At 40.7% G+C, this 22,376-nt stretch overlaps 1 long non-coding RNA gene across 4 annotated transcripts; it reads left to right on the plus strand.

Annotated features, from left to right (window-relative positions):
* The first annotated feature begins 15,388 nt into the window (after window positions 1-15,388).
* On the plus strand, window positions 15,389-16,170 carry LOC108595884. Of its 4 annotated transcripts, none has more exons than XR_001915020.2 (4): window positions 15,389-15,507; window positions 15,557-15,803; window positions 15,867-15,977; window positions 16,039-16,170. It is a non-coding gene; the product is annotated as an uncharacterized LOC108595884 (long non-coding RNA). The 4 variants fall into 4 exon arrangements; XR_001915021.1 differs by having other exon boundaries at window positions 15,620-15,803; window positions 16,039-16,169; XR_001915019.2 differs by having other exon boundaries at window positions 15,584-15,803; window positions 16,039-16,168.
* The last annotated feature ends 6,206 nt before the right edge of the window (window positions 16,171-22,376 follow it).

Consider the following 22,376-nt stretch of genomic DNA (forward strand, 5'->3'; position numbering starts at 1 on the left):
AATTTTGTCACCGCAGCCCGCTGTAGCGTGCAGATTGCACAATGATGTTGGCAGAGCATAGAATGATGAGCGTTCGTGCACTTCTCGCTTTACTGACTTAGCTCGCCGGATGGGGTATGGGTTCTTGCTTCCTATACTCAAGCTACCAAAAGACAAAAATTTTAAGTGCACTGTTGAAGACTAATATGGAAATGGACCTAAAGGGAATGTCTGCAAACGCGGGACAAATACTGGTTGTGCGATAGTAAACTACATATTTTGTAAGGGTATGCAGATGTCGTGGCATACCCTGTTCTATACCCTCCCTGCCATGGCAGTGTGCTTGAAGCACTATGATGCTGCCCCGAATTTAATACTAGACCAAGTTCTAGTAGGCGTGCGCGTAGACGGTACCCATTATAGGTGTGTGCGATGAACCAAAGTAATAACGCTGTTAACGAATCATGTTACTAAATTTACAGAGTATACTTTATTGCCTTTCGTTGGCATTATTCAAAGAAAATATTAAGAAAAGAAAACTATAAAATATTTGGCAGAAGTCCAAATACCAAAATTTACATCGATGGTCAAAAAATTATTTTTGCACCGCATGTGCTAATTAAAGTTTCTTACATACATCAATTAATTACTTTAACGATAGCTACCACGACTCACTGTGTTTAGTTATTGTTTGCTTCATTATATTTGCTTACACATACACATATACATACATATATATATATGACAATGCACTGCTTGTGTTTTACTGCTTGTTTTACTCACAGATACCAATATACATATATCCATCGCCTTTGTTCGTTGGGCCCTTCGAAGTCAGCTGATGCTACTGTGGGTTAAATTATAGGATTCGTTATGTATACATATGTGCGTGTGCAAATATAGTGGTAAGTGACAGCGTGTTGAGTTAGCTACAATTGTACATTATTTTGGATGTTATTATTGAAGAAATATTTTGGATTTTAAGCTAAAATAAAAATAATACTAATCGGAAATAAAATAAGTGGTTGATGTATCACGCGGTAATTCGCGCGGCTGGTCCCACTGTGCGTAGACCGAAATTGTTACGGCGCTGTGCAGGTGTTCGCCTCCTCTCGCTTTCTCTCTTTTGTCTTACACGTGCATCTTGACGGCCAATTTTATTTTGCAAATCTCATTACTTTTAGGAGATCACTCGCCTGGCTCTTCTATGACGTTGTCCGAGGCGAGTGGCCCATACCCTCTATCGAGTACACTTCTTGGGGTATATAGTGCGTGAAGCCGACTGCTATACTACGATAGCTTGTTGCAAGGCTGCAAGTTATTTGTTTTTCTTTATTATTAACTATAGACATTCATGAAGCGAATATCTTACCTCACACGAGACTTGTTTGATTATTATATGCAAAGATACAATATTTCTTTTTATACACGCGCTGCGCGATGCACAGGCGTTTACACGTTACTGTCAGCGCTTGTATTATTTATTAAATATAATTGTCACTTGTATGCGTAATGTATTTAGAACTTTGAATGTTTTTGCAGACACGTGTTGGAAGATTATAATTATTTGGGCACAAAAAAAAAAACTGATTAATTTCGCTTCTGTTCACTTACTAGTTTGACCAGAGACTAAAACTTTGCACGCGGCTGTATTTTTTCTTCTGCAGCGCTTGCCATTCCAATATGTTTGCTAATTTTCCTTTTCTTTGATATACATATTTCTAACGGAGTAATGGCATGTTCTTATAGTTCCCTGCCCACGCACGTCCGTCGCTGTGTGAGAGCGACTGTTCTTGTTACTTCCGTCCCGTCTGTATAGTGCGTGTTACCCGCAACTATAAGAGACTAAGCAACAGAAAAAATTGGTATGTGTGCTCCTATATCCGGACACTACGCTTTATTTTTTTTTTATTTCCTCCCATCCCCCGCAAATCGAAAAAAACGCTATATAAGGCAGTAAAAAATTTTTAAAATTCTAAAATAAATCACAAAACTTGCCTAGTACATGTTTTCGACCGATTGTGCAAGTTTCAGAACGATCAGATAAATAGCTTAGGAATTATTTACATTTCAATTTTCAATATAGACAGCGGGGTGCACGTGCTGACGCGCCATACAAACGTCGCTGCCGACGCAGCGGCGCCGTCGCTGCTGACGCTACAGCGAAAACGAGCTGTGACGCGTTAGCTGTTTTGTGTGTATGTGTTTGTGAGTGCATGCGTGTGTTTGCTGCGATACCCTAGTCAAAGTGTAGTGTATGTTTGCTAATTTTCCTTTTCTTCACTATACATATTTCTAACGGAGTAATGGCATGTTCTTATTGTTCCCTGCCCACGCAACGTCCGGTCTCTGGTGTGACGAGAGTGGGTAAGGGCGACTGTTCTTGTTACTCTTTGCTCTCTCTCTCAGCAATTGTAAGCCGTTAAATCAAATTACACTGACAAAAAAAATTCTGAACTAAATAACCTGTATACTACACCGCATTGCAACTCCTCACAACGCCTTACACTCAAAAGAAGACAAATCTGCAAATCGAGCAACTCGTTTTAGAAATGCGACGCCTACGATGAGAATGGCAGTCTCACAGGTCGCCATATGCATGTCAAAGGCTTAAAGACGCCACCCGGCTTAAAGGCTTAAAGCTTACCAAAGCGTTAAAGCAACAAGAAGCAAATAGTCAACATCGCTACATCCAGCAACTATCATCCTCTTCTACAAAAACTCACTGTGGAAAGCTTATCCAACTCTATGCCCACCAACAGAAACCGTGATGCCTATAAGAAACCAACTAGGCGGCTGGGCCCGCGGTGATGAAGACAGTGCCAAAACATTTGTAGCACACCTTGAAAATGTGTTTCAGCCAAATCCTCCACAAATTCATTCACAATACCCACATTAACAAGTGACTCTCAGCTTCAATAAGAGCAATGGATTTCGCCAACGAATCGCACACATCATCAAAAATCAGTTGAACCCGAAAAAAACACCAGGCTTCGACCAAATAACGCCAAAAATGATTATTGAGCTCCCATACTGTGCAGTTTGCACCCTCGCGCAACTCTTCAATGCCATCACCAAGCTTGGTTACTTCCCAGAGAGATGGAAAAAGTCAATAATAACAATGATACCAAAGCCAGGCAAAGATCACACAAATTCATCGCCAAACAGACCCATAAGCCTACTATCATGCCTATTAAAACTCTTTGAGAAATGCTTGCTGACTCAGATAAATCCATATCTAAGAATCTATAACAAAATCCCATCACATCAATTGGGTTTCGTGAAAAACACGGCACTATCGAGCAGGTCAATCGCATAACATCTGAAATAAGAAGCGCATTCGGAAACCGAGAATATTGCACTGCAATATTCTTAGATGTATCCCAAGCCTTCGATAGAGTCTAGCTAGAAGGACTAACACATAAGATCAGAGCAACGCTTCCTAATAATACACACAAACTATTAGCATCGTATCTATATGACAGGAAATTTGCAGTGAGATGCAATTCTGCTATGTCTGACGACTATGTGATCAGAGCTGGGCAGCGTACTTGGACCAACACTATTCCTATGCAAGCATCAGCGCAACTGGCTCTTCATATGGTCGAAGTGGAGAAATGGCTCTCTGACTGGCGAATAAAAGTAAACGAACAAAAAAGCAAACATGTTACGTTTACCCTAAACAGGCAAAATGTCCACCGCTCACACTAAACAATTCCGCACTCCCGCAAGCAAACGAGTGATGTTATCTTGGAGTAAAACCTCGACAGAAGACTCACATGGCGTAGGCACATCGAAGCCAGAGAACGCAACTAAAACTAAAAGCCAATAGCTCCACTGGCTTATCAACGCTTGGTCCTCAATCAGCCTTGAATATAAGGTCCGCTCTACAAAAGTAAAATACTACAGCAAGCTTTCTTCGCATCTTAATCCCCTTGCGCGAGGGCTTAACAAGGCTCTGCAGCCGTCCCGTCTGCGGCGTAACGACCTACCAACAAATGCGATAGATCTAGGAACGTGCAACTAAAAACGCGTTAAAGAAACTGTTAGATTTGTATACTTATTGTTAGTCTCAATGTAAGAGAAGATTCAACAAAAAAAACAAAAAAAAAGAATAAACAAACAAAAACAAAATGATAAGATTAACTAGCAGAGCCGACAACTATGCCGAGTTAAGGAAAGTGTTTAAAACTGACAGTGGTCAAAGGCCAAGGGAAAATGCAAAAAATTTAAATTTCTTAATGTATGTATTTGGTTTACTTGATAAACAATTCTTCGGCGTAAATCAGAGTTGGACACGAATTATAAATTAGGAAGCACTACAAAAAAATTACAACAAACACTGAGAGTAATCAAAGCAAATATTATGATTTACAAACAAAATTGCCCACCTCTGGCCTAAGCGAACTAAAACAAGTGGACAAATTAAAGTTGGGCGGCACCAACTTTTAGATACACTTTGACAAGGGCATCGGAGCAAACACACGCATGCACTCATGAACACATACACACAACAGCGAACGCGTCAACAGCTGATCGCTGTAGCGTCAGCAACGAGCCGCCGCTGCTTCAGCAGCGAACGTTTGTATGGCGCGTCAGCACGTGCACCCGCTGTCTATATTGAAAATTTAAATGTAAATAATACTTAGGAATAATTAATTACTTCTCCGATTGTTTTGAAATCGGTGGAAAGTATGACTAGGCAATTTTGTGATTTATTTCATATTGAAAGATTGAAAGATTTTTTAAATTCTTTTATCGTTTTTTTCGATTTGGAGGGGGAGGAAATTAAAAATTTTAAAAGCGTAGTGTCCTGGATATAGGAGCACCTACATACCAAATTTGCTCTAGCTCTTATAGTTGCTGAGAAACACGCACTCATACAGACGGAAGGATGGACGGACATGGCTATATCGACTCAGTTTGTCTTGCTGATCAAGAAAGTATATTCCATTTTTTACAAAAATGTCAAACTGTATAAAAATTACTCAGTTATCGGTCACATCCGTATGTCTGTTACTCAATGTCTGTCAATCAATGACTCGAGCCACTGTTACTACACACGCATATTGTTTTAATTGTGGGGGAATCCATAAGATTACAAGGACAACTTACTCACCAAGTACGCGAACTGCCATGGCAGTCATAATGCAAACTAACCGGACTCTCCAAGTAAAATGAACTACATTAAGTTGAGGGAAAAAAGCCATTCTAAAACAAGCGTCGCTACCCGCGCCGCAATTAACCTGCTCAGCAAGGTTTCCCAATCTCACCGGACAAAGAATATAATCATGAATGACAATCTGGTCACAGGCGCAGGAGCCAAGTAGTGTAGACCTATTTTGTAATGAAAGAACTAAAAACTATGAAATTATATATAACAAAAAAGATTAATTATTTTACTTTTTACTTGGCAACTGTATTTGTTTAGATTATTTGCAGTAGAGATGGCACACAGACGTCCATTTAGTATGAATGCAATTTCCCAGGGGTCCAAAAAAACCCCAGAAAAAAACGGTCTTTCCTTTCGGATACACCTTGAGAGTTGACTTAAACTGCAGGCATCATAGTTGTGCATGTCTCACACCAATCTCCTGGGCTAACCCACTGAAAGCTAAACTTCTATATGATGAATCCTCCAGATAGCACCTACATTCCTGCAGACCGATATGACAAACCATTAAGTCTAGATATATTTTAAACAATTTGTCCACAACACTTGAAAACATGAGGAGAAATAAGCACCTTAAACTCACCTTATATAAATAAATTAGATTTTTCCGAACTTTCGCAGATGATGCAGTTTTTTGCTGTGGGTCTATAGATGGTGATTTCTCCAAGAGGAAAAGCTCCGTAAAAAGGCACAATATTACTTGCCCAAAAACGGAATGACGTTAATATTCCATCAGCCGCCATAAGACTAGGACATAGGACTTCTACGGTAATCCCTAAAATGGAAGCATATGCTAAATACCAGGGTATCACTCTAGAAACCAAATTGCAATTCTAGGGCCATATAAAAATAAGGAACACAAAATCATGAAAACAATGGATCGCACACTTTACTAATTTATTAATTATTTGTATACATTTTGCCATTTTTGTCAAAATTGGAAAAGGTTATGATAAAGCTGTGCAAATGTATGTAGCAGGGAGAAGGAGGAGTGGCAGACCCCATAAAGGAGATATATTTTTGATCAGCAAGACACACTGAGTCGATAAAGCCATGGCCGTCTGTCTGTCTGTATGAGTCTTCTTTTTGATTTCATGTATATGTTTATTTTACGTTAAGCAACCAATTTAATGATTATAAAAAGTAGGTACCGGCAGTAGTAACAAACATAACATGCAAACATAACAGCAACGATAAAAATCAAATTTTTGATAAGCGATGGAGATGTGTGAGCCAGGAGTCGTTTCTTGTAGCGACTTGAGTGCCGATTAATCTGCTCCTTCACTGTGAGGATGTGAAGGTCGTTTGCGATTTCATTATTCCTTTTCAGTGTCATTATGTTGGTGTTAGACGCCGTACCCGAAATTTGAAAGCAATATGTCATTGAGGGAACAACAATTGCTTTGTAGACAACACTTTGTTGTCGAGGCTCAGCTTGCAAGTTGCCTTCATCATCCAGTTTAGCCTTCTGAGCTTGCTACGCCATGTTGCTGCTAATTTGGTACCTGGTCAATCCCAGGTACTGCGCCTGTGGGGATTGAGGGATGATCGTGTCCTGCAGGTTAAGCCTAGGGAGGATTTGATGCGAAAAATTGAAATGCTGGGACTTGTTTCCATTTATGGATATGTTCCATTTGTTCGCCCACTTGCTATAAGGTCTAGAAAATTTTGAGTTTTCTTAGACGCTTCGAGTCGACATGACGAGTATGCAATGAAGACTATCTAATCAGCATACGTTGCCAGGAGGGTAGCCGGATCTCTGGGATTTGGCAGATCAGACGTGTAAATGCAAGCTCGACTCCGTCTGATGGTAGACCTTTCACCTCTCATTTCGACCATGAATTTCCGTTCCAGCAGCAACACGACCTTAAGAGGAGGTATTGCGCAGTAGGTAGCAGGGTCTTTAGCGCATAGCTTTTAAAAGAGCATAAGGTGGGTCTGGTGGATTTATAGAACCTTGCCCACAAGTTGGCGTCATGAGAGAGAACCATGTTGAGGTTAACAAGCTGGTTAACTGCTACCTGAAATCGAGGAATGCTCGCGTTTTGAAGAAGAATATGCGTCTTCCTTGTGAGCAACAGTTCTTAGTTCGATTACCAAAGGGATGTGATCAGAACTTAGTTCCAAGCTTTCTGTAGATGTAGATAAGCTCAGAGCGAATCCCTCCATATATAGCAATGTCGATAGCTGATGGCATGCGATGGCTGCACGGAAATTTCATAGTGACAACCTCGCGAAATGGGAATGGTAAATTTGTTGTAACACTGTCATTCCAACATCCTGAGCACTTCGACCTAGGTTCTTCAAGGTCCATTGCATTGGCTCAATTCTTGAGAAATGACGGGAAACGCCGCTTTAAATGAACATACCAATTCCGTCCTTGAAGAATATTTGGACTTAGGCCATAAGTCCTGACGGCGTTCCAAATTACTGTCTCCCTCATCATGCTGCCTTTAAACCCGATAGCCCTACAACCAAGGTGCGAGTGGTTTTCAATGCTTCCTGTCCATCTTCGAAAGGTAAAAGTCTTAATGACATTCTTCATGCCGGGCCTGTGCTACAATCTTCCCCATATACCTTATTAAATAAAAAAAAATAAAAAAAAAGTCCTCAACACCGACATAACGAAGATGTATTGCCAAATTTTAGTGAACTCGAAACACACGCCCTTCCAGCGAATCCTGTTCCGAAATAAAATCCGTGATCTGTGATTTCGAATTGAAGACAGTCACGTTTGGAGTGAACTGTGCTCCATTCCTAGCATTGAAGTGCTACAACAGCTTACGGATGATGTGCACCAGCAGCCACCTTTTACGTCCAACATTCTTCAGAACTTCATGTAAATCGATGACGTAGTGGCCGGTGCTCATACACAAAGTGGACTTCCAATTCAAAGGAGGTCCTCAAAAATATCCCTACAGACCACTTGCTGGCCGATGAGTTCTTCTTCATGCCGAAGGAAGTGCCTTTCAGAGAACGGCAATTGTGGCACTTTTTAAGCACAATGGTGGCACACACCAAGTGCGAGACCATCCGCGCACAATGACTCGGGAAAAATCGCCACGGACACAACAAAAAATTGCTGGTGCGGCGCACAATCAGCGCACAAACACCAGAGAGTCCGAGAAAAGTCGCTTGTGTTTTTACCACAACGAAAGCAGGCAAGGGTATGTGCGCGAGGCCATCGGTGGAATATAAGCATAAACGAGAACATTAGCGCTGCTGTCTCGCGAAACAGACGCATTGCAGAAAACATTCAAAAATATGGACCTTTTTCTTGTGTTTGCTTCAGGGAAAGAATTGCCCGGCGGCACAAATGCTGACTGAAATCATGTTTTTACGCCCAATAAGTGCATTGTGGTCTGATTCCACATTTCGTCATGTGTGTGCAGTATACCTGTGTGTAAGCGGGTGCTGTTTTTAGTGGTGTGTGCACTCTTGCCGTTCTCTGGTGCCTTTCTAACTCTCATGTACGAAGCGCGAGGTGTTGTCGCAAATTGCCAAATTGTTTAACACAGCGGGATGGATGGCTCCATTCATTGTCCGTGCCGCTCATGCCAGAAATCTGGCGCCGAGAATTAGGATGGGACCAGCAACTGCCTGATGACCTCCACCAGAAGTGGTACAAAGCTACCCTGTTATACAACATCGTGCTAGCCAGGCTTAATAAGCCTCCAAGCAAATGGACCACTTTCGTAGCCAACCGGGTGGCAAAAATCACTCAAGCCATTCCCCCTGAGAGTAGAGGTGTCCCATCCCAGAATCTAATCCAAAACCAATTGTGGTGGCATGGACCACAATGGTTATAATTACCACAATCGCACTGGCCGACGACGAAAGGGACCATTCATGAGACAGAAGAAGAGAAACGGCCCGTCAAACGCCATCTGGCTACGTCACCTCAGTCCGACGATATGCTAGAAAGCTTCTCCGATTTCGGTAGAGCACTGCGAGTTCTAGCATATATTCTCCGTTTTTGTCATCGTTGCCGAAAGGTGCCAGTTCTTCCTCAGATAGATCTCAATTCTAAAGAGCTTTCTGACGTACAAGAAAGGATGATAATACTCATTCAGATAAATAAGTTCCCAAAGAATTACCCTTTCTCGACACAAAAGGTGTGCTACGAGCTTACGAACGTGTTCGGGCGTCCGATTCTCTGAGCTATGAAGAAAAACACCCGATATTCATTCCCTACAGGCTCTCCTCCTTGTTCGTTTCACGCATCGCATATTCCTACATGACGGGAATCAACTAATGATGCGACTAATCAGATCTAAGTTCCCGATTCCGAAATTGAGGGTGCTAGTCAAAGCAACTAAAAGCTCATGGAAGGCTTGCGTGATCTACCATAAGCGTCTCCAAGTGCAACTGATAGGGGATCTACCAGTAGAAAGAGCTACGTTTTCTCGACCCTTTGTCAACACAGTTTTTACTTCGTGGGTCCCTTTGAGATAAAAAAAACTACACAGGACGCGCATGTCTAATCATAAAAGGCTACATCTGCGTTTTCGTGTGCTTTAGTACAAAAGCAATCCACTTAGAAACTACTTCTGATTTGACTACAGAGAAATTCCTAGCGGCATATTCTTGTTTCGTACCGCGACGAGACTGTCTGCTACAAATGTTCTCCGACAACGGTAAAAGCTTCGTTGGAGCTTCCAAAGCGCTTTACGTGACCTTAAGGAAGCAACGAGATCCCTTATAGTGTCCAAGCACTCCCAACAAAATCTGTCCTGGCTCTTCTAAAAATCTACCTTCACTTTTAAATTTACATTCGAGGAACTTGTCACTCTTCTTACAAAGATCAAAGCATGCCTGAATTCGAGTCCAATTTCGCCAATGTCAGAGGATCCAGCTGACTTACTGGCTCCCATAGGCGCTCTTTTACTTGCCATGTCTGACCGATATTGAGCAACCGGCAACTTCTCAACAATGCGTTCATCTTTTCACTGCTTCTTCTTCTTTCATTCCACAGAGTAGAGATAGCTCTCAACCAGAAGTCTGCAGGATACAACGCGACAAAATCCTACCGAGGCATACACTCTCTACGCCAATGACAAACTTTCTTACGTTTATCCGCTAAGAAGCGCAATCAAGCAGTGCCTGTTAACAAGTACTGTCACAACTGCGTAGCCCACGAGCATTCAGCCAACATATGCACTAGCCGAGACTCGTGTCCGGTCTGCAAAGCGCAGGCACCACACGCTACTTTACCGGGTCCAGAAACTGTTCCAAATTGGAGGGCATGCTCCAAAGCCTGCTCCAAAGGTGTTCCAGCTCCCGGTCCCGGCTCCGCGCACTCCACGGAAGAGCTATCCAATGGACTGTACGCCCCCACGCCCGGTACCATCACCGGGACATCACGACTTGTCCCTCCAGCACGAGCGAGTGTGCATGCTGCCTACCGCGTGCATGTTGGAATATGGCAAGGTGACTAGAAAAATATGCGGACGTCGGTCAACCCTTAGTGCACAAGGAGCTCCATCGGCGAGGACATGGTGACGTAGCTGAATCTCCACGTCCGAAGTGTCGGTGCTGAGTAGACGTGCACCGCCACTATTGCATCGGCGCTGACGTCTTTGGTACACCTTCGACGCGATGTTTATCTCACACTTGCGGCTCGCATATCATGCTCCCAGGTGTCATCCCCGGCCGAGAAGGGCAACAGCTCTAGAGCTCGGACGGGCCCCTGAATCTGGTGATGTTTAGATGTTCTGGAAATACTGCGATCAAAAACATGATTAAGCGTAAATGTGAACTATTTCAGATTTTCAAATATTTTTTAATTGCCTAATATTGTGGGTGTAATCCGTTTTTTTTCTATTTGCGAGGGAAGGGGAGGAAAAAAAAAATTAAAATAAAAGCGTTTGAACCTACAAACCAAATTTCATTGCTCTAGCTCTTATAGCTGCTGAGAAACGCACTCCATACAGACGGACGGACGGACGGACAGACGGACATTGCGCTATATCGACTTAGCTCGTCGAGCTGATCAAGAATATATACTTTATGGGGTCTGCATTTTGCACAAAAACTGTTACATACATTTGAGCAACTTCCTAATACCCTTTTTCCCATTTTTAAAATGTCAAAGTGTATAAAAATTATCCTAACCGTCTAGTCTAAGTCTATATTTTTTAGTTTCCCCCAAAAAGAAACCAAATATGTTAAAATTTGCAGAATCTTATTACCCATTTAATATATATGTAAGTGTCAAAGGTATCGTTGGAACCTAAAATCTTAACATTTAATATATATTACTACAATATGTATTACTACAATACTACGGGTTCAATGTATTTAAAACAAAATTGTTTAAAAATATGTTAATACTTTCTAATTTAGGCATAACATGTTTGTTTGGTCATGCAAGGCCAATAAATTTGACTATCAGCTACAAACAGCTGATCTAGTGTAAGCTCGCACTTTGGCTCAGCGCTCTCTTTTTTGCGCTTGTATTCACGCGCTTTCCTCTTGCGCTTGTAAAAAAAAAAAAGCTCGCGCTCTCTTTGTGCGTTCTTCTTGCTATCACAAATCTCCTATCGCTTTATCTATCGCTAAGAATTATGAGGCCGAGCCTAAAGCTCTACTTAACACTTACATTCGATCGTCGCAACTAACAAGTTGAACTTAACTCGCTCTAGATCTTCGAAACGGACAGACCCATCTCTGTCATCTTATTCTCCATGATATTCAAGTCCGGTGGTTAGGGTGATCAGTTAAAGTAACTCCACGTTTTATCTAGATATATACGAATTAACAATCCGGGTTGTATGTAAAGGGGCATTATATTATTGATAAATCCATTTCAGATTTGCAAAAAGAATTTGGAAAGCCGCGTTTTAATATAAAAATATAGCACAACGCATTCATGGTGGATGAAATAAATTTAAGCATACAGTTGACACAATAGAATAAGGCCCCCACATCATATTACCTCCACCACTGCTGTACACCTTATGAAGATGGTGTGGTTCTATTCAAAGATCATGAAAATAAAAGCTGTAGCCATCGCAGAGTGGTTGCGCCCAAAGATCAAAACTAAACAAGTGGACAAATTAAAGTTGGGCGCCACCAATTTTTAGATACACTTTGACTAGGGCATCGCAGCAAACACGTATGCACTCACAAACACATTCAAACAAAACAGCTAAGGCGTAGTGAGGAGCAGTGGCACAACTTCATAATACCCTTTTCCATTTTTTACAAAAATGTCAAAGTGTATAATTAGCTAAAAACCAAGAGATTTCTTGATAGACCCTGTTTGGGATTTTTTCCTGATAAAGCGCTTCAAATATTAACAGATCTGTTAAGAAAAACGCTGTCCACGCGCTGCAACTTCCGAGCCAAGTTAGGCGGTGACTGCCTCTTGATTTTTAGTCTCTTCAGGTGTGAAGCATTATTAAGGGAAAGACTTCATTAAAAGGCCTAAAAATGGCCTGTTTTTCAAAAATTTTGTTGACAGGAAAAAGATTAACTTAGCTTAACCAATTTTTTCTGTGCTTAGAAATATAGAGCCATAATGTTTTAACCAGAGAACAGCCGGGGTGGAGTGCCAAAAAGTGTTTTTAACACAAGGTGGCATTCACAAATCATGGGTATGGGTAAATACGCGCTCACAAAACACAGAGGCATAAGCCTCTACTCATATGTATACATAAGACAAGGCTGGGTACTTGCAAAGTGCCGAAAATCAAGGGCAAAAGAAAATGTGCGCGCTCACAAAATACGATCGGCAAAAAATTGTATGACCTTTCTTTATTTTCGGGACGTTGTGTTTACCCACGCAAAAGGCTTGTAAAGGCTTATGAAAAATTGTCGGACAGCAACAGCCGCAATATCGGCTGCTTGTGTGGGTAGTACCATGTAAGTAACATGGTAATTTTTGGGGTGGGTACTCTCATGCCGTTCTCTGGTTTAAACTCAATAAAATATATATTTTTTTAAATATTAGATTGTATTGAATGCGCACGCACACATGCAGAGGGACCCGTCGCTGAGGTTACCTATTTGCGTACACGATTCAGGTCGCAATTCTTCTTCTTCGGAAATCAAAAAATGATATTGCATTATATTGGAAATTTGTACGTCTCCTAAAAAATTGAAAAACTTTCAAAAATTGGGAATTGTTAAAAGTGTCAAAGTTGCGAACAAAAAATTGTATTTTGACCCATTGTAAAGATATTTTAAAATTATTTTTTTTTTAATTTTTTAGGTTCATATAGAAGATTAATTACTTTCCTTCAAAATGAGCTAAAATTCATTTCAAGAAGTTTTTTTTTTTTTTAAACTTTGCTGTTTTTATTGAATTTTCTGTTAAATTGAGACTAGAAATGATTTTACAAATCTTATAACTAAACATTATCTAACAGTTCTTTTGTTTTAGGATTGCACGTTCCTAGGCTCTATCGCTGCTTGGTAGGTTGTTACAACGAAGACGGGAGCTGCTGCACAGCCTTGTTAGCCTTCGCTCTAGGGTATTAGGGTGCAAGGAAAGAAATCAAAGAAAGCTTCCCTTGTGTTTACAGTATTACATCTCTTGACTAGTTGAATAATTTAGATCTTTCTGTATGTTTTCGTTTCGAACGTACAACGGTGCGGTGATATTTCTAAGGATTTTTGACTGGCCGGTCTCTGGACAATTCAATGTTGCTATTGCTTAGCGTTCCCCATAGTTGAGCCATAGGTCCGAATGGGTTTTCGTAACGGGAATTGTAACAGCAGGACCTTTATTCAAGGCTGAGAGAGGACCGAGCGTTGATAGGCCAGTAGCTATTGGCTTTTAGTTTTAGTTGCGTTCTCTTGGCTTCGATGTGCCTACGCCATACATGTGAGTCTTCTGTCGAGGTGTACTCCAAAATACGTCGACTTCGTTTGCTTGCGGGGTGCGGGAATTGTTTGTGTGACGGGGACAATTTATCACTGTTAGGGAACTTAACATGTTTTGCTTTTTTGTTTGTTTACTTTTATTCGCGTCAGAGAGCCATTTCTCCACTTCGACCATATGAAGAGCCCGGTTGCGCTGCTGCTTGCATAGGGCACCCCGAACGGCTGAGAATAGCTGTATCGTCAGCAAAGGTGGATGTTGTTAGTGTCTACTTGTTGGAATATCTGCTGTGTAATGGACATATAGTGTTGGTCCAGTACGCTGCCTTGGTGGGACTCCAGCTCTGATCACATGGTCGTCAGAGCAGAATTGGATCTCACTGCAAATTTCCTGTCATATAGATAGACTCTAATCATATATGTGATGTATTATAGAAGCTTTCTGATCTTTTGCGTTATTCTAGCCAGACTCTGTCGAATGCTTTCAAGAAGTTGTGTAGTTTTTTTTTAATCGAGTACGCAAATTCACAAAAAATGTAAAAATAATAATGTAATATCTTCTAAAATATCGGGAATTCGACAATGCAAATTTTTTTTTTGGGCATTCTTAAATATTTGAGTAGCAATTTAAAGCAAAAAATAAAATTCGATTTTTTCAACTTTCTAATTAGGTCTCCCCACTTAATTACACGACGCAATGGTTGTCAAACTTTTGTTAACGTTGCATTTTCGCTTTTCTTGGCCATAATAATGTGAATTGAGTTACAAAAGTTTTCATGTTTTTACGATTATTAGCCTCATTATTTAAAAAATTTCGTATGACATGACAGCTCCTCTCAATTTTTGTTTTTGCTATTTGGCCAATAAAAAGGCCAGAATCCTTGTAAGCTTGTATATTCCTTTCTTCCACTCAGATAATGAAGTGCCCCATTTAAATTTAAATAATACCGACCAAATAAAATTAAGGTCATATTCAAATGTTCCAATATGAACCCACAATTCGTTACTTCAATATTTTTTTATACTCATAGATTTTCAATAATTTAGCAATTTTCGTCAAATTACTACATTTAAATAAACTTTATAACAATACAAAAATTATTTTCCTAGATAGCTTGCATTAGCAGCAATTAACTATAGAAAATAGACTTTAGACATGTCCTATTTAAGTGGCGAAGTAGTATAGTTGTACATACATATGTACTATACTATTAGTAAGGCTTAATTGCATCCAATTCTACAAATTTTAAAGACAGTGTGTAAAGTGCGATTCTAGTATGCCAGCACTTGTAAAACCTGTTAATCTGTTAAACCCTACGTGTGTAACAGAGTATTGCTAATTGATTGCATAAAAACCAACTGCATTTCTACTGACCTATCTATGTGGATTTTTTTTAGTAAGTGTGAGTACGTCTAGCGATATGGACGTCAATTTATTCTACAACTTTCTGGTTTTTATAACTTTGAATTCATCCTCTGCCCAAAAACGATTCTTAATATTTCCACGTCAAGCTCCAACAAGACATCAGGTATTTTTAAAAAATTTGGCACCTTTTCACAATGTTTAAAAATTTAAAGAAATATTTAAGTTTATTGCTGGTATAGGCATACCTGCCGACTTGTCATATGAATCTCTTACAGTGGGTCACGTATTGAAAGCAGAATTTTTTCTGCCGTATAATGCTACTGTATTTAGACAAAATCTATTTCTACCACAATATAAGCACACAGGTGCTTTAAATCAAGTTGCTTTTCGTAACATGTTAACGGATACAATTCATTTGCGGTGGCAAATTTACGCCTTCTTAGAGCATTTATTAAATAGGTGAGTTATTATTGTATCAGATTGAAATACTTATTACAACAGTTACAAACAAATGAATTTAAGTTACGGTTATAATGGTCATGAGTGTATTCTACAAACTATATGTGGCATAAAATTGGTTGGATTTGCAAAGGAGTTTAGTGTCGTTAATGAGCTATTACATTTGTTGCTGAGGTATGCTTTACTTCGATCGCACTGTGTACACAATAAACAATCTTATTTTTATTTTTTTCAGTCCTTCTACTTCAATAAATTCTCAGAAAGACATCGTATATGATTATACATATGCTGAAACATCAAACGCTAGAAGGAAAAATTGTGACATTTATAGTTGCAAATTAAATTTACTTAATTGGATTTCCAAAATTTTGTGAAAATATGTTTAATTATATTTATGATATGTAAATTAAAGAAAAAAGCCTTAATAAAGTCGAATATATGCTCATTGTTTTTAGGCTATTCTGTATTATACCATAGACACACACTAAAGTAATTGGCTAAGCAGAGGCGTGTTCGCCTCCAGCTGGCAGTATGGAAGTTGACCCATTTTTCTCGACTATGTATAGACGCTGTATTTTTAGTTAAATAAAAGGTCGGACTTACATGTCGGCTTTTTCACACTTAAATACCATAGCTGGTCATAAATACCATTTGACCATGCGGTTACACTCCGCAATGGTAGGACATTTTCGCAAAACATTTGCAAACATTTTGCAAAATGTGCTAAGAATCCCAAAAATTATGAAACTAAATCACCTTAATTTTTTAATTTTATACATATTTTTTTACTTTTGTGATTATCGGGAGTGACGATTTTTACTCAAGTAGATTTGGAAATTATAAGAAACAAGCGGACGCAGCCAACTTTTACATACACTTTGACTAAGGCATCGCAGCAATCACACCCCGCTGCCTTTATTGAAAAATTTTCGTTAAGTATTGTAAGCGTGTACCGTTTTTTTCGATTTGGGGGAGAGGGGGAAGGAAATAAATCATTAATTATAGTCTCTGACTACAGGCTCTGGCGGAGAGACAGACGGACATGCTAGGTCGACTAAGTTTATATATGTATATATACTTAAAGGGGTTCGCCTCGTTCTCGTTATTCTGTACATATGTTTTGCACAACTTCATAATACTTTTTTCATTTTTTTAAAAAATACAAGTTCAAAAAATATTTGAAAAAATCTTATGATTTTTTTGCTGCAAATATTATCGCTACTAATTTGAATGAAACAAATTTAAATATTGTATCCGCAAAACACAATTACGTTGCATGACAGCCCAGTTACGGAATCATCTGTTTCAACTTTTCTTTGTGAATAAAAGATTTCAATTATTTGTAAATATAAAAAAAATTAAAAAAACAAATTTCTCACATTGGGCTTCTTGATCAGAAAGCAGCTGCAATAAATTAAATTAAGTAAATATAGGCCTATGTAAATATGACCAGAATCACTCCAGATGGCTTGGTGCCATTGTCCGTGTTTTTGCTGTCCAATGAACTAAGGTTTAGTTTGAGAGCTAAAGCTGCAAAACTGCACCCGCGAAAGAAAGTGATTAAACAAACAATAAGTTAATGACCACGCGGGTCGCAAAAGAAATACACCGATTAAGCTCTGCTTTTATGATAGCTGACGTCTGCCCGTAAGGAGAGCTAGTCTAAGACTGATTAAAAACATAATTTCTTGCATTACACAGCAAAGTCAGAATCAGCCAAAATTTGTGAAAACTGGATGACATCTGTCTGAATCAAGATGATTTGGAATTCTGACATCAAATAGTAAAATGTAAAATATTTTCATAAATTAAAACTTTTATAACAATATGCATGCTAAAAATGTTAACTACAGAGGTTGCCGAATATATAAGGAGTTGGCGTCTTCTTTTCGTCAGCAACCAGATCGTCGCTTGACTCCGGATCCACAACAAAGAAAAAGGAGAAATTTGCAAGCGCTTTAAAATCAGGATTGGAGCCCAATACTCCAAATAAATTGCAACCAAAAGCACCTCACTCTGAGATAAAAATGGCAAACCACTACTACCACTTCTAGCCTATAAAGCACCAACAAAACAGCCTTGAGGTACTGTTCTCTAACCTACAACAAAGCATTATGGAGCTCATGTTTTACTTACGGACAACTTTGCAAGATTTTATGCGTAATCTGAACATCTTCATACAAATGTTAGTATCACATCAGTCCAAATGATCAATGACTTCTCTACGTGTACCCACGTGGAATGCTAATGGCGTTTCACAGCATAAGCTTGAGTTATCTCAATTCCTCCTCGACAAACACATTGACATTATTCTACTGTCAGCAACACATCTGTCAAACAAATATAAATTTAATTTAAGAGGCTACACATTCTACGCAACAAACCATTCCGACGACAAAGCACACGGTGGGACTGGTATCCTGATCAGAAACCGTATTAAGCATCACCGCTTCAAAGAGCTCGCAGAAAATTATTTAGAAGCCATAATAATAAGAATAAAACTGGATAGTGGTAAGCCACTTACTCTTACCCCCCTCGTTTCGCCAGAACTGAAGGAGAGTTCATGCAGCTCTTCGACCCTCACTTTCTTCCGCAGCCGCTTGCCCTACCGTGAGCAAGACTGTGCTGTGGCCGGTACTGCGCAGCTTGAAGAGTCTTAGAGCCTGACCGTATTTCGCGCCGCTGTGTACCTGAGGCAAATTCCTATCAGGTTCAGGTCTAATATAGTGTCTAGGGCTGCTTGAGGAGTAGAACGTATGCATCCTGTAACGCTCAGGCAAGCTAGTCCTTGGACCTTTTGGGGGTTTTTGAGATGGGAGTTGGTGTTGGCCATCTTGCATATGAAGAGGGCTTGTAATGCTTTTTTCATCCTTTCCTCTGAGTTTCTCCGCCAGAATAGCTTAGAGTCCAGAATTACTCCAAGGTACTTCGCCTCTCTTTATAGCTGGAGCTGCGTTACTTCAAGTGCTGGAAGTTGGAAGCTCGAAATCTTGTATTTTCGTTGAACAGTACGAAGTATTCTGTGGGTTGGATCCAAGTCCGTTTCGCTCTCCCCAGCGCAGAGTCTGGCCAAGTGCTTTTTCCATGAGTTCGTTGATTGTAGGCAAGAACTTGCCTGTTACCACTAGAACTAGGTCATCCGCGTAGGCTGTGGTCCTGCTTCCTTTGTGTTGCAGTCTGATTAGAAGGTCATTTAGGTCAAGATTCCACAGCAAGGGGGATATGATTCCTCCTTATGGGGTGCCCCTGGTGGCCTTTTTCCTTATATACGAGGTGCAGAGTTGGGGATTGTCATTCTTCAGCTAGTATGTTGCTTAGCAATGGCCGATCATTGGGTGTGAGCCAATTTTGACTAATGCTGTCGTTATTGACTTGATCCTGACATTGTTGAAAGCGCCTTCTATGTCTAGAAAGGCTGCCAACGCAAACTCCTTTCTCTGCAGAGTGTCTTCTATTACCTACCACTTGGTGTAGTGCGGTTTCAACTGATCTACCTTGTCAGCAATTCTCTTATGTTTGAAGGTTTGTAGGGGTGGAACGACTTGATAGCCCAGATTATCTTCTCTCCGGATATTATTTAATCTATTAGGCGATGACTATCCGTCTTCATTCATTCATAGGTTGCATACTGGTGGTGTTGTCGGTTGCAATCTCTGTACCAGCATCTAGGCAGCCTGGGAAGTGAGTGTTTATCAGTAGCTGCAGAGACTCCTGTCTGTCCCTAAGCTGCCATCCAGATCGCAGAGTAAACCTGGTGTGGCCGGATCTTTTGCTAGCAACCGTCGAAGTTTGCACGCAGAAGGCAGTCCATGAGTCTCTTTTGGCCTTTCTATATTTCGTTTTGAAAATCTTGAAACTGAGGCGATAGGCTTCCCACTCCGCCGAACAGTTTCCGTCTCTAGCTCTATTGTACAATCTTCTCATTCCCTTCCTGATTTGCCAGAGCTCCGGTGTCCACCACTTGTTGCGGTTCGACCTTGGTGCTCGGCTAATTTGAGAAAGGCTTTACTTACAGTGTCTGCGATGACTTGGTTCGCTTTCTCGAGGGTGCAGGGATTGTCTAATCGTCCCACATCAGCGTTCTGATATAGTCAGTTCTTTTTGGGTTCGTTAAGGGCAACTTGACCTCTGGAGATCAGTTTATTTCAAATACTATCCTATAATGATCGGAAAAGGAGCATTCAGTAGATACCTGATAATTTTTAACAGTTAGAGAGTTGCTGTTCGATGCAAAGGTTATATCAATAACTTCTGCTCGGTTCTTATTGCGGAAAGTGGGGTGGTTGTCCCTGTTACACACATTAAGATTTGTGAGCAGTGCAAATTCGAGTAACAGTTCCCTTCTTGCGTTTATGTCCGTACTCCCCTACAGGGTGTGATGCGGATGCTGAACGAAGGCTTTGATGTTTTCTGATGGTGGATTCTTTTCTTCAAATGGTAGGTATGCAGACGCCAGGTACAGGCTAGGCCCGTTCCTTCGTTTGCATAGTGCCGTTAGGTCTCCGTTACTGAAATGAGAAGAGAAAAGAATATTGAGTCCTACTCTTACCACGATACAGATTCTTAACTTACCCGCAGCTAGCGGGACAAGGGATGATATGCGCGAAATCCCAATCCAAACCTTTCACGATCCAGGGCTTTTGGATTTGAGCCACGTCTACCATTTCCTTGCCCATAAACCGAAGTAGGACAACCGAGGGAACTCTGGAGTGATGTAGAATTATCTGCACTACTTTGAGCTTCCTCAGTTGGCCTAACCCCCTTTTCGTCCGTCTTTTTGGGTATGATCGCCCTGAGGCTCTCCAACCTCATCTTCCGCTGGCATTGCTTGCGTAGGAGGTGGCACTTGACCAATCCATAAATCCTTGCCCTTTCCTTTTTCGCGAGCCAGTTCTCTTGTTATGGGCCAGTCCTCGTTCTGGCGCTTGATCATGTCCAGTATGATTCTATCCTCCACACAGCCTGGTCAGTGCGTACTACGTCGAACCTTGCCCCCGGCCACATTTCCCCAAGGCTTTGGACTGTGTCTTTGAGGAATTGTAGAGATTCCTCGTTGGCACAGGCCACCGCCTTTGCGCCCTTGTACCACTTGATGCGGTCGAAAATAAGCAGGAACTGGTTCTCAGTCCGGTACATCCGGTACAGTACATGAGGATGTACTGTCATGTTAATGGCTTCTTCGAGTAGGGGCCAGGTGTCGGGTGAAAATTGAAAATGACCCCCTGAAGTTCAGGCTTCGAGCCTAAGCTAGCCAGGATTTCTCCCGGCCAAGCTCGTTCGCTCTCAGACCCCTTAGCAGAGTCGTCGGACTTCTGCCTTTTGTTGGCAGCGGCCAGTCGGACCTCCGCATTTTATTGGCAGAGGCAGAAGTTCTCGTTGTCCCTAGCTTTCTTAGTCCGTTTGTCCGGATTTTGGAATGTAGAGAGATTAACCTTCTTGTTCAAAGTGGTTACGGCATGTGCTGCGTCGACCTTCCCTGTAAATCCCGTCTTAGCATCAGTACCCTGCGCAACTGCCTGAGTTTCTACCCTATTGGTAGTGCTCTCAAATTGTCGCACGATGTACTTTTGCTTCTTCTTGCGTTACCTTTCGTTCTCTGTCAGTGACTTAGAATCACGGTCTTCGATTTCCTTAAGGAATTTGATGGCATACTTTTAATCCTTGCGCCGCCGCTTAAGTTGTCTGTCAGCGTGTTGTTTCCCTTTGCGGTGGTTCTTAATCCACCCCGTCTAGTCTTGTCATGTTCTTGTGACCACTGACGACACGCAAAGAGGATTGCTCCTCTCCGTGTCCGCCGGTGGTAGCAGTCACGCCTTCCATCGACGTTTGAGCTGATATCCCAGCTCAGCTCAAATCTTTTACCTCCATATATTGGTGTGGGGTAGGTAAGTTGTATTAATATGAGGAACCACCCCATTGCGTTTTATCCTTGTCCGCCAAGCAAACAATAACATTGAAAAATCTCTGACCCAAGTGATAGGGATTTATACCATTCCTGACAGTCCCGGGAAAGAATTTATTTTTTTTGGCTAAAATAAAACTCGACAGTAATTTATAGCTTCTGTTTTAATTTTTCACCAACATTTTGTTTTTGGTGTTAGATTAATGATTAGTTCTGACGACTGACAGAATGATGGATAGACAGACCGACGGACAACATACAGACGGATACAGACAAAGGAAGGGACTAGGATTCGCTGACAATACAAAGTATATATATTCCAGATCAGCATCAACTGTCGAGTCGATTTGGCCCTGTCCGCCTTTCCGTCATTTGAAAGTCTATTAAAGTTATAGCATCCAAATGTTGTATCAGTACTTGTTAATGTTCTACGCAGATAAAAATTGTGTTAAAATTGTCATGTATCAATAACAAATAAAAGGTAAAAAAAAATTAGCTGAGTCATACACAAGGGGAGCTTACGAAAACCCGTAGTTCACCGTAGTTGACTGCGCTCATTCATTACTGTTATTTATTTTTAGAAATTTTTATTTGAGTATTAATGCATTGATGCATTATTCTTAATCGCGTTTCGAGAAGGTTAGCAAGCGTGTGATTAATAATATTAGCAC

Source organism: Drosophila busckii, chromosome 2R (assembly GCF_011750605.1).
Source record: "Drosophila busckii strain San Diego stock center, stock number 13000-0081.31 chromosome 2R, ASM1175060v1, whole genome shotgun sequence".
Lineage (NCBI taxonomy): Eukaryota > Metazoa > Arthropoda > Insecta > Diptera > Drosophilidae > Drosophila > Drosophila busckii.